This window comes from Mandrillus leucophaeus, unplaced genomic scaffold, assembly GCF_000951045.1.
Source record: "Mandrillus leucophaeus isolate KB7577 unplaced genomic scaffold, Mleu.le_1.0 Scaffold322, whole genome shotgun sequence".
Classification (NCBI taxonomy): Eukaryota; Metazoa; Chordata; class Mammalia; order Primates; family Cercopithecidae; genus Mandrillus; species Mandrillus leucophaeus.
The window spans coordinates 3,336,145-3,347,415 of NW_012103388.1; the positions used below are offsets into that span (position 1 = coordinate 3,336,145).

Genomic DNA, 11,271 nt, shown 5'->3' on the forward strand with positions numbered 1-11,271 from the left:
CAGATTAACAGCATCTCAAATGCAGAACAAAATGGAGTCTCTTATGTCTGCTTCTTTCTATATAGACATGGTAACAGTCTGATCTCTTTTCCCCACAGAGATGGGGTTTCACCATGTTGGCCAGGATGGTCTCAGTCTCCCGACCTCGTGATCCGCCCACCTCTGCCTCCCAAAGTGGTGGGATTACAGGTGCGAGCTACCGCGCCCAGTCAAGTCTCAGTTTCTTCATGTGAAAAATTTTACCCGTGGCATAAGATTTATAAATATTCTTTCCAGCCCCGGCCCCAGACCCTACAGCCGCCGAGATGTTGATGCTTAAGAAGAACCAGATTGCCATTTATGAACTCCTTTTTAAGGAGGAAGTCATGGTGACCAAGAAGGATGCCTAAGCACCCAGAGCTGGCAGACAAAAATGTGCCCAACCTTCATGTCATGAAGGCCATGCAGTCTCTCAGGTCCGAAGGCTATGTGAAAGAACAGTTTGCCTGGAGACATTTCTATTGGTAACTTACCAATGAGGGTATCCAGTATCTTTGTGATTACCTTCATCTCCCTCCGGAGATTGTTCCTGCCACCCTATGCCACAGCTGTCCAAAGACTGGCAGGTCTCGGCCTAAAGGCCTGGAGAGTGAACAACTTGCAAGACTCACAAGAGGGGAAGCCAACAGAGTTACCTACAGACAGAGTGCTGTGCCCCCTGGTTGCCGACAAGAAAGCCGAGGCTGGGGGCTGGGTCAGCAACTGAATTTCAGTTTAGGGGCAGATTTGGTCGTGGACATGGTCAGCCTCCTCCGTAAAACTGGAGAGGATAATTTTGCATTGAATAAATTTACAGCCAAAAACAAATTTATAGAAAAAGATTTGTGAATACTGAAGGAAGTAATAATTAAAAGGGCCAAATGCAATGCTAATACATAGTACACCTCCAATTAAAGCTACTGATTGCCTTTATGTGCAGTTCTGGACACAGGTCTTGACCCATTGTGTCTGAATTTCTGTCCAGGAGCCTGCCTGGGATGCCAATTTCTCAGAACCTGGAAGCATTCTTTGCATCAGTCCTTAGAGATTGCATTTCTGCTTCCACCTGCTGGCCTCCTGCACTGGACATAGCTCACTGCTCCCCACTTTTTGACCTTGCCAGGGCCCCAGGGTGTTGGAAGGCCTTTCAGGAGTTCCATGGAAGCTGTCACTGCCCTTATCTCCTCTCGCCAGTTGGTCTGCCTCGATTACCCTCCCCCTACTGTCTTCCCCAGATCCCCCTGGGACACTGAACCAGACTTTAGCTTTCTTCATTTCCTGTTTGAAGCTTCCCAGATCGCTGCCCACTCAGTGAGCCTGACTAGCCTCATGATTGAGCAGAGTAGTCTGGCCCTTAGGCCACCTGCTGAGCCCCAGCAGGCACAGGACTTGCCTAGGAAAGACTGAGGGCATGCGTCCCACCCTGAGATCAGCACATTACCACTGTGTCACAATTCTGGCACCGGACTGAAGGCGGATGTTATAAGAACCTTTTCGTCCAGAAGGCATGTTTGATCGTGGCTGTTCTGAGAGCCTCTGACATTTCTCTTTCCAATGAAATCACTTGGATTTCTACCCTAGTGTTTCCCACGTCTTGTTCCTTCTCCAGCCCCATTCTACTTGCTGGGGGAACTAAGAATTCTACACCTTCATAGAAGGCCTCAAAGCCAATCGTGCCCTCTGAAGGGCTGTGGCCTGAGCTTAGTTTTGACCTGCATCACTGGGACAGTGGGGGAAGGGGGAGCAGACATCCTGTAAAAGTCCAAGGTCCCTTGTACAACTTCAAAATTCCTGAGCCCTCACCATCACCACTACACACATGCGCGCGTGCACACACACACACACACGTGATCATTTAATTTAAAACACACATAGACATACACAAAGATGGAGTCATGGCCCCTTAGCAAGTACTTTCAGGCCTCTCAGGCCCTTCCAAGCCCCATGCTGGGGACCCATAGTGGCAGGTCTTTGCGGGGTGGAGGGGAGAAGGCGCTGCCTTCAGTGGAGCTGTGATAGTTGTTCTACCAGGCAATATTCCTCCTGTGAAAATAGGATGATATCCTTTATTTTCACTTGCCCTGTGGCCTCACTTGGAAGCTGGTGGCCACATGCCTTAGATTTCTGAATATGAGACGAACCGCAAAAACATAGGCTCCCCATCTCGTTAGAGGAAAGTGCATCAGAAACTTTGGTTTCATATATGAGAGGTTTGTGGATCCTCAGATACTCTGTGAGGATTCATTTATTCAGAAATGCTCAGTGAACACCAATGATGTGCTAGGCTCTGGACTTGGCATCGCGGCTGCCAAAAGGAGGCACACACCGCTTCTGCCCCCATGTGGCTCATCAGCTGATGCTCAGCCCACTGAGGTTCCTGCAACTCTAAGCTGCCATATTACCTCTAATCTGTGAGAAGCCCACTAAGGAATCCTCACTGAAAGAATGAGGCTCCAGCCACACTTGAGATGTACACTCTAATCTGGCATATTATATATAATTTGTGACTTTACTATAGAATTGCCAAACAGGGCCCCAAAAGTCAAATGTTAATAAAAATACTACTTTCTGCACTTCAGCCATGGGGGCAGGAGATCCTTTTTTGCCATAAACAAAATGAAATTTGCATTCCACTCTTGCTCCCATGTAAAGCTATGAGACAATTTCCATAGCACGGGAGTCTTTTTGTCCATTTTCCCTAATGACTGAACTCAGCTTTTTTGGCTTCTTGGTTTTGATTCAACTAAAGATTACATGAAACAAGTGCCAATTGGCAAATAATTTAGAACTAAGTCTGTGTGTACGTATCTCCTACGTTTTACCCACTATGGGTTTAGCAACTTGGCAGTAAAATCTAAGGACAGATATGTCAACTAGACAGAATTCAGAGTCCCCAGTACATTCAAAGATACTGCTCTTGTGTGAATACTTGGAACCCTCAGCAGAATGTCGAAGGCAGCTTCACTTAGGAGATGCCTCCTCTGGGCCCATTCATAATAGATGCTTCTATTCCCAAGGGCCAGATTAGTGATAGGGTACTTTCCAACCATTAGCCCAGACTCTCCTTAAACAAAGGTTGGAAGCTGAGAGTTACACAGTAATGCTAAATATCCAAATGAAAACCAAACACTCAGGCAACAGCTAGATGTCTGGCCAGGGACTGAAGGCTCCTTAAGGCTGGCATTTCTAGACCTGTGCCTCATCCACTGGGTCACATATGAGGCTCCCAGAAATCCTGCCATGTATTCAGGGCTCATCACTGCATGATCCAAACTCCAAAGCATCTGATGGAGCAGTGCTGAGGGCAACTGACCCCAGTGGAGCATCGTCCATTCCATCACTAGAGTGAAGGAAATCTAACATTTTATTAAATCACTATGATGGATAATAAAAGCAAAATTACTAGAGCATCCAACGCCAGGTACAGTGGCTCATGCCTGCAACCCCAACAGTCTGAGAGGCTGAGGTGGGAGGATGGCTCGAAGCCAAGAGTCGAGATCCTCCTGGGCAACATAGCGAGACCCTATCTAAAAAAGAAAAAAGAAAAGAAGAAGGAAAGGAAAGGAAAGGAAAGGAAAGGGAGAGAGGAAGGAAAGAAGGAAAGAAGGAAGGAAGGAAGGAAGGAAGGAAGGAAGGAAGGAAGGAAGGCAGGCAGGCAGGAAGGCAGGAAGGCAGGAAGGCAGGAAGGTAGGAAGGTAGGAAGGCAGGCAGGCAAAAATTAGCCAGGCATGGTGGTTTGCACCTATACTTCCAGCTATTCAGGAGGCTGAGGCGGGAGGATCCTTTGTGCCCGGGAATACAAGGCTTCGGTGAGCTATGATTATGCCACTGCACACTACAGTCCGTGCGACAGCGCGAGACCCCATCTCTTAAAAAGCAAAAATAAATGAAAAGAATATACCAAAAAGCAAACAGTAAAAAGAGACCAAGACGGTTATTGGCTACTCGGAGGATCGTTGGGCCATTTTCTAGAGTTCCTCCATGTCAGTGTGGGACTCCTCCTCCCCGGGGAAAAGAAGGAAGTGCAGTGGAATCTTCACAAAAAGCCAAGCCAGGACCAGCCTTCCCTGGGCCAGGGCACCCCGCCAGGTGGCAACATTCGGATGCCCCACCCAAAAGAAGAGAGTGCTTCAGCAAGCAAACAAGGATTTACACGACTGTTAGCAGTGAACCAAAGAACAATAGAAAAATGTTAGCAAATGAGATCCCCACTGCAGGAAGCCTCGTTTCCTGAGTAGCTGGAACTATAGGAGCATGTCACCAAGCCTGGCTAATTTTTTGTATTTTTTTTTTTTTAGTAGAGGTAGGGTTTTGTCATGTTGCCCAGGCTGGAAGTGTAGAGATTTTTTAGTTTGTTTTTGTATTTTTTAAAAAAAAACAGAGTCTCGCTCTGTCACGCAGGCTAGAGTGCAGTGATGTGATCTCGGCTCACTGCAACCTCCACCTCCCGGGTTCAAGTGACTCTCTTGCCTCAGCCTCCTGAGCAGCTGGGACTACAGGTGCGCGTCACCACACCCAGCTAATTTTTTGTATTTTTAGTAGAGACGGGGTTTCACTGTGCTGCCCAGGCTGCTCTCAAACTCCTGAGCTCAAGCAACCTGCCCTCCTGGGCCTCCCAAAGTGCTTGGATTACAGGCGTGAGCCACTGTAGAAGAGCAATAAAAGAATATTTTTTCTTGGATGATAGAATTGCAGGGTTCCAAAAGATGCTTTCCATCTTAGGGTTTGCAATGATACTAACAAATTGGGCAGCAGAACTTTACTCATCGTCTAGTTTCCTCTGGTTTTCGATGTGCCTCCCTGGGTATGTATCATGACAATAAGCAGAAATGCCTTCAGTGAAGGCTAGCTGAGTAGTTATTTTTAATAATAGAAATGAAAACCTACATAAAGGTCTTATAAAAGGAGAAAGGTTGAATAAATTATAGTATATGCAATATAAATGCAGCCATTAAGAGATGGATTTTGCTGGGCACGGTGGCTCACGCCTGTAATCCCAGCTCTTCAGGAGGCCGATGGGGGTGGATCAGCTGAGGTCAGGAGTTCGAGACCAGCCTGACCAATATGATGAATCCCTGTCTCTACTAAAAATACAAAAATTAGCCGGGTGTGGTGGCATGTGCCTGTAATCTCAGCTACTTGGAAGGCTGAGATAGGAGAATCACTTGAACCCAGAACAGTGAGGTTGCAGTGAGCCAAGATCGTGCCATTGCACTCCAGCCTGGGCAACAAGAGTAAAACTTCATCGCTAAATAAATAAATAAATAAATAACGGATTTTCAGAGAACTGTTAATGCTAGGAGGAAATGGTCACATTACAATGCTTTGTAAAGAGCAGAATATACATATTCCCATTATGTTACTATATGCTTAAGAAAGATTGTGAGCTGGGCACAGTGGCTCACACCTGTAATCCCCCAGCACTTTGGGAGGCTGAGACGGGCAGATCACGAGGTCAGGAGTTCGAGACCAGCCTGGACAACATGATGAAACCCCGTCTCTACTAAAAGTACAAAAATTAGCCGGGCGTGGTGGCACACGCCTGTAATCCCAGCTACTTGGGAGGCTGAGGCAGGAGAATTGCTTGAACCAGGGAGGCAGAGGTTGCAGTGAGCAGAAATCATGCCATTGCACTCTAGCCTAGATCGAAACTTCACCTCAAAAAAAAAAAAAGAAAAGAAAAGAAAAGAAAATAGAAAGAAGTAAGAATTCCCCATTGGTCAACACAGGGCCTTAGTGACACCATGGTCTGTTCTGCCACCTTCAGGGAGTAGTTTTCCTCATGGTCACAAGGTGGCTGCAGCCATTCCAGGCATTGTATTTGTACAGTACAGTGTTCCAAGGAAGAAGGACCATCTTCTCCTGGGTATATCTTAAAACCAAGGAAATCTTTCTCAAAAGCCCCCAACAGACCTCCTCTAACATCTCAAAGATCAGAATTTGTCAACTGCCCACACCTAATTCAAGCATTATCACCAGCCTAAACAGGAGGACTTTGGATGGAACAAAGGGCTATGTACCCCTTAAGCAAATCTCCAGGGGGAGTATGATGGACAAAACTGAGCAAAACTGACATTCTGATAGGGAAAGGAAGGGAGCAATGGGTGTTGGGTAGATTACTCAAAGCTGTGTCTGCTACAGTCCCTACTGCAAGAAGCCTCATTTAAGGTAAATTCCAATAAGCTAACTAGCCGAGAGATGTGAGGTGGAAGCTGGGCATGGTGGCATGCACCTGTAATCCCAGCACTTTGGGAAGCTGACAGGGAGGATCACTTGAGCCTGTGACTTAATGACCAGCTTGGGCAATACAATGATGCCCCCAGCTCTAAAAAATAACATTAAATAAAAATTAAAAACTAAATAAGGGCTGGGCGTGGTGGCTTAAGCCTGTAATCCCAGCACTTTGGGAGGCTGAGGTGGGAGGATGGCTTGAGGACAGAAGTTCAAGATCAGCTTGAAGCAACATAGCGAGATCCGATCTGTAAAAAAATGTTTTTAAAAATTAGCTGGTATAGTGGCATGTGCCTGTAGTGCTAGTTACTCAGGAGGCAGAGGCAATAGGATTGCTTGAGCCCAGGAATTCCAGGCTGCAGTGAGCTATGACCCACTGCACTCCAGCCTGGGTGACAGAGACTCTATCCTTATAAAAAATAGATACAAAAATTTTAAAAGATGTGGGATGGGTAAGTAGACAGAGAATGAAAACAGACAAGATGTCCAGGATGAACTCTTAGTTGGATAAAGGAGCCTGATTACAAAAAGGGAGTTAAAAAGCTCAGTAGGCTGGGCACAGTGGCTCATGCCTGTAATCCCAGCACTTTGGGAGGCAGAGGCTGGCAGATCACGAAGTTAAGAGTTTGAGATCAGCCTGGACAACATGGTGAAACCCTGTCTCTACTAAGAACACAAAAATTAGCTGGGTTTGGTGGCCCGTGCCTATAATCCCAGCTACTCAGGAGGCTGAGGCAGGAGAATCGCTTGAACCCAGGAGGCGGAGGTTACAGTGAGCCAAGATCACGCCGCTGCATTCCAGCCTGGGTGACAGAGCAAGACTCCGTCTTGAAGAAAAAAAAAAAAAAAAGCAAAAAAAAAGAAAGCATAGTAGACCAGATTGACCTACTTCTCAATTCTGTCGAGGGCAAATCCTGTTGGACCATCAACTGGGACAGTGCAAAATAGAAGCCAAACACATCAAGGTCTGTGCTGGTGTGAACAGAAGGTGACAATGACGATGGCCTCATTTCAGACCAACACAGATGTCTGTGCATCTGAGTAATGCATGTCTGTGGATAAGAGTGGGCCTTCTGACTTGGTAGATGTGGATAACACAATCCCCTGACTCTTTTACTAATTCAATGATGAATAAGTTTTGACCACCTACCATGCCTCCAGCCGAAAACTAGCCCCTGGGGAAAATAAAAGATATGTAAGACACAGGGCCTGGCCTTGAAGAATTTCAACTCTGCTGAAGAAGTCAAAAGCAACAGAATTAGAATTGAGAGCAATATCAGACCCTGTGGAATTAGGGTTGAGGGATGTGGTGTAGAGCAGAACCATGGCAAGAGCTTAGCAAAGTTGGGAGGAAGATGACTGACGACCAGGGTGTAGGAAGAGGAACTTGAGCTGGGGGTAACACCCTGGGCAGGTTGGGATTTGGCAGATAAAAGAGAGGAGATAAAAGAGAGTCATAGTGGGAAGAGAACAGTGGTAAGATTTTGGAGCTAGACAAACGCCTACCTCTATCACTTACTAGCAAATTATTCCATTTTCTCAGAACTTTAGTTTTTTCATCTATGGAATATATATAATACTTACCTCATAAAATGTTTATAAGGAAAGCACCTTGTACCTAGAAAACACTCAAAATATTAGTTATTTCCTTTCTCTCTTTTATTTGACAGGATGACAAGGATGGAGAGGCTCTTGATTTGGGTAGTGAGAAGTTGTTTGGATAAGAAAGCTGGGCCGTGCAGATTAAATATCATATTAGGTCCAGTGGGTCACTATTAAAGTTTGGAGTAGACCATTTTAGAAAGAATTGCCTGTTGTGACCATGAGGGCTTTTTTCCATTTCAGAGCTGTTTATATGAAGATGAGTTTAACCATGTGCATGAGACAGTGTTAGGCACATTCTTTCCAGAGACTGACAAGAATGCCATCAGCACCCTGGCCAGAGAAAAGCAGCTTTGAGCTCAAGTGTAACGGAAAGGAAACAGGCTTTGGAGCTAGACAAATGCCTAGCCCTATCACTTATTAGCAAATTACTTCAATCTCTCAGAACCTTAGTTTTTTCATCTGTGGAATGGGTATAATACTCACCCCATAAAATGTTTATAAGGAAAGCGCCTTGTACCTAGAAAACACTCAAAATATTAGTTCTTTCCTTTCTCCCTGTTGTTTATCAAAACTATTAAAGCAGGCCAGGCACAGTGGCTCATGCCTGTAATCCTAGCACCCTGGGAGGCCGAACCATGTAGCTCACTTGAGGTCAATAGTTCGAGACCAGCCTGGCCAACATGGTGAAACTCGTCTCTACTAAAAATACAAAAATTAGCCGGGCATAGTGGCAGGCACCTATAAACCCAGCTACTCAGGAGGCTGAGGCAGGAGAATCACTTGAACCTTGGGGCTGGAGGTTGCAGTAAGCCAGGATAATGACACTTCACTCTAGCCTGGGCAAAAGAGCGAAACTCCATCTGAGAAGAAAAAACAAACAAACAAAAACTATTAAAGCAAAACCTCTGATGCTTGATTTTATATAATAATGTTGTGTGGCAACTTAAAAACTGTGTCATTTATAGACACTCAAGGCAAGGAAAAGGTTTTGAGTCCTTATTTTTAAAATTGGAATTTTCTATAAAAGTTCGGAATGTTTTCTATTTAAGGTTGTTTTAAGCACAAAGTAATACAATTTATCCATAAAGATTAAACATTTAAATTTTTGTTACTAACTTTTATTTGTAGTTGTTTTTTACCTTTTAAATTAAATATTCGTTATGAATTTAATTGAGAAGGGGGGGAAAGTGAATGAGTGGATTCTTATAGTTAGAGGGGGTAAGACATCCACTTTTATACTATTTTTTTGTTTTGTTTTTATTTTCTATTTTTGAGACAGGGTCTTGCTCTGTTGCCCAGGCTGGAAGGCTGTGGCCCAGGCTGGAAGGCTGTGACCCAGTCTTGGCTCACTGCAGTCTCAACCTCCCACGTTCAAGTGGTCCTCCCACCTCAGCCTCCCGAGTAGCTGGGACTACAGGTGTGCACCACAATGTATCAGGGGAACCAGCACCCAATATTTCAACATAGGTTCTTTCTATTTTCCCTAAGTGTCGGCTGGTCTGAGAAATAAAGAGTACAAAGAGAGGAATTTTACAGCTGGGCCGCTGGGGGTGACATCATATATCGGTAGATCCATAATGCCCACCTGAGCCACAAAACCAGCAAGTTTTTATTAAGGACTTCAAAAGGGGAGGGGGTGTACGAACAGGAAGTAGGTCACAAAGATCACATGCTTCTGAGGCCATTAAAGATCACAAGGCAAAAGGCAAAGCAAAGATCACAAGGCAAAGAGCAAAATTAGAATTACTGATGAGGATCTATGTTCAGCTGTGCACATATTGTCTTGATAAACGTCTTAAACAACAGAAAACAGGGTTTGGGAGCAGAGAACTGGTCTGACCTCAAATTCAGCAGGGTGGGGTTTGTCCCCACCCTAGTGAGTCTGAGGGTACCACAGAAGACCAGGGTGTATTTCAGTCCTTATCTCAACCACATAAGACAGACACTCCCAGAGCAGCCGTTTATAGACCTCCCCTCAGGAATGCAATTCTTTTCCTAGGGTCTTAATATTATATTCCTTGCTAGGAAAACAATTTAGTGATATCTCTCCTACTTGCATGTCAGTTTATAGGCTCTTTGCAAGAAATAAAATATGGCTCTATTCTGCCCAACCCTGCAGGCAGTGTCAGACCTTATGGTTGTCTTCCCTCGTTCCCTAAAATCGCTGTTATTCTGTTCATTTTCAAGGTGCACTGATTTCATATTGTTCAAACACACATGTTTTACAATCAATTTGTACAGTTAATGCCATCATCACAGGGTCCTGATCACAGCTGACGAAGATAACAAGATTAAGAGATGAAAGTAAGACAGGTGTAAGAAATTATAACAGTACTAATTTTGGTAACTGATAAATGTCCATATTAAAATGAAATCTTCACAATTTATGTTCAGAGATTGATTGCAGTAAAGACAGGCATAAGAAATTATAAGAAAACTATTAGGGAAGTGATAAATGTCCATGAAATCTTCACAATTTATGTTCCTCTGCCTCAGCTCCAGCCAGTCCCTCCGTTTGGGGTCCCTGACTTCCCGCAACACCATGCCTGGCTAATTTTTGTATTTTTAGTAGAGACAGGTTTTGTCATGTTGTCCAGGCTGGTCTCAAACTCCTAGACTCAAGTGATCTGCCAACCTTGGCCTCCCAAAGAGCTGGGATTATAGGCGTGAGCCACTGTGCCTGGGCTACTTTTTTACTTTAACTTTTCTAAAATGCTCTTGAAGAGCTGTTATTACCTTTTATACCTAAAACTCCCAGTTTTACTTCCCTGAAACCCATCCTGGGCAGGCAGCAGGAGTAAACACGCATACTGCAATATTCCAGGGCTGCAGCATCAGACCCAGAGGAGGAGGTAACTACTGGATTAACAATGAGGAGAAGGAGGAGGGGTATGAGTCTATTCCAAAATTGGCCTTTCTTCTTCGAAAAGGAAAAGACCACTTATTGTTTGTGGATTCAAAAGGTTTGTTTCCTAGATATTTTCCCCAGGAGAAAAAAAGTTTCTCAGGAAACCGAGAAAGAAATTATAATGAAAATAGCTATTGTATGAATTTTTTCCTTAAGCTTCATTTTTACATCATTATAATATTTGTGCTGTGATGAAGGTTGGGAGTCCTCTGGGGCAGACCAGTCTATTTGGGAGGGTATATATGGAGTTTGTACGTGAGTACATGCGGGTGAGTGGGCGTGAGGGTGGAAAATGTGTGTGGAACCTGTGTGTGTGTGGAATGTGAAGCATATGCACAATGTGTGTGGAGTTTGGAGTGTGTGTGTGGATGAGAGTGTTGGAGTGTGGACGTGTGTGGAGAGTGCACAGTGCGTGCGAAGTTTGGGGTGTCTGTGCACGCGCGTGTGTGGCAGGTCCTGGAGCGCGTCCACGCGGCACCCCATGGGCAGTGTGCGCGCGCGAGAGCGGA

At 44.9% G+C, this 11,271-nt stretch overlaps 1 pseudogene; it reads left to right on the forward strand.

Annotated features, from left to right (window-relative positions):
- The first annotated feature begins 305 nt into the window (after positions 1 to 305).
- On the forward strand, positions 306 to 797 carry LOC105545234 (annotated as a pseudogene).
- The last annotated feature ends 10,474 nt before the right edge of the window (positions 798 to 11,271 follow it).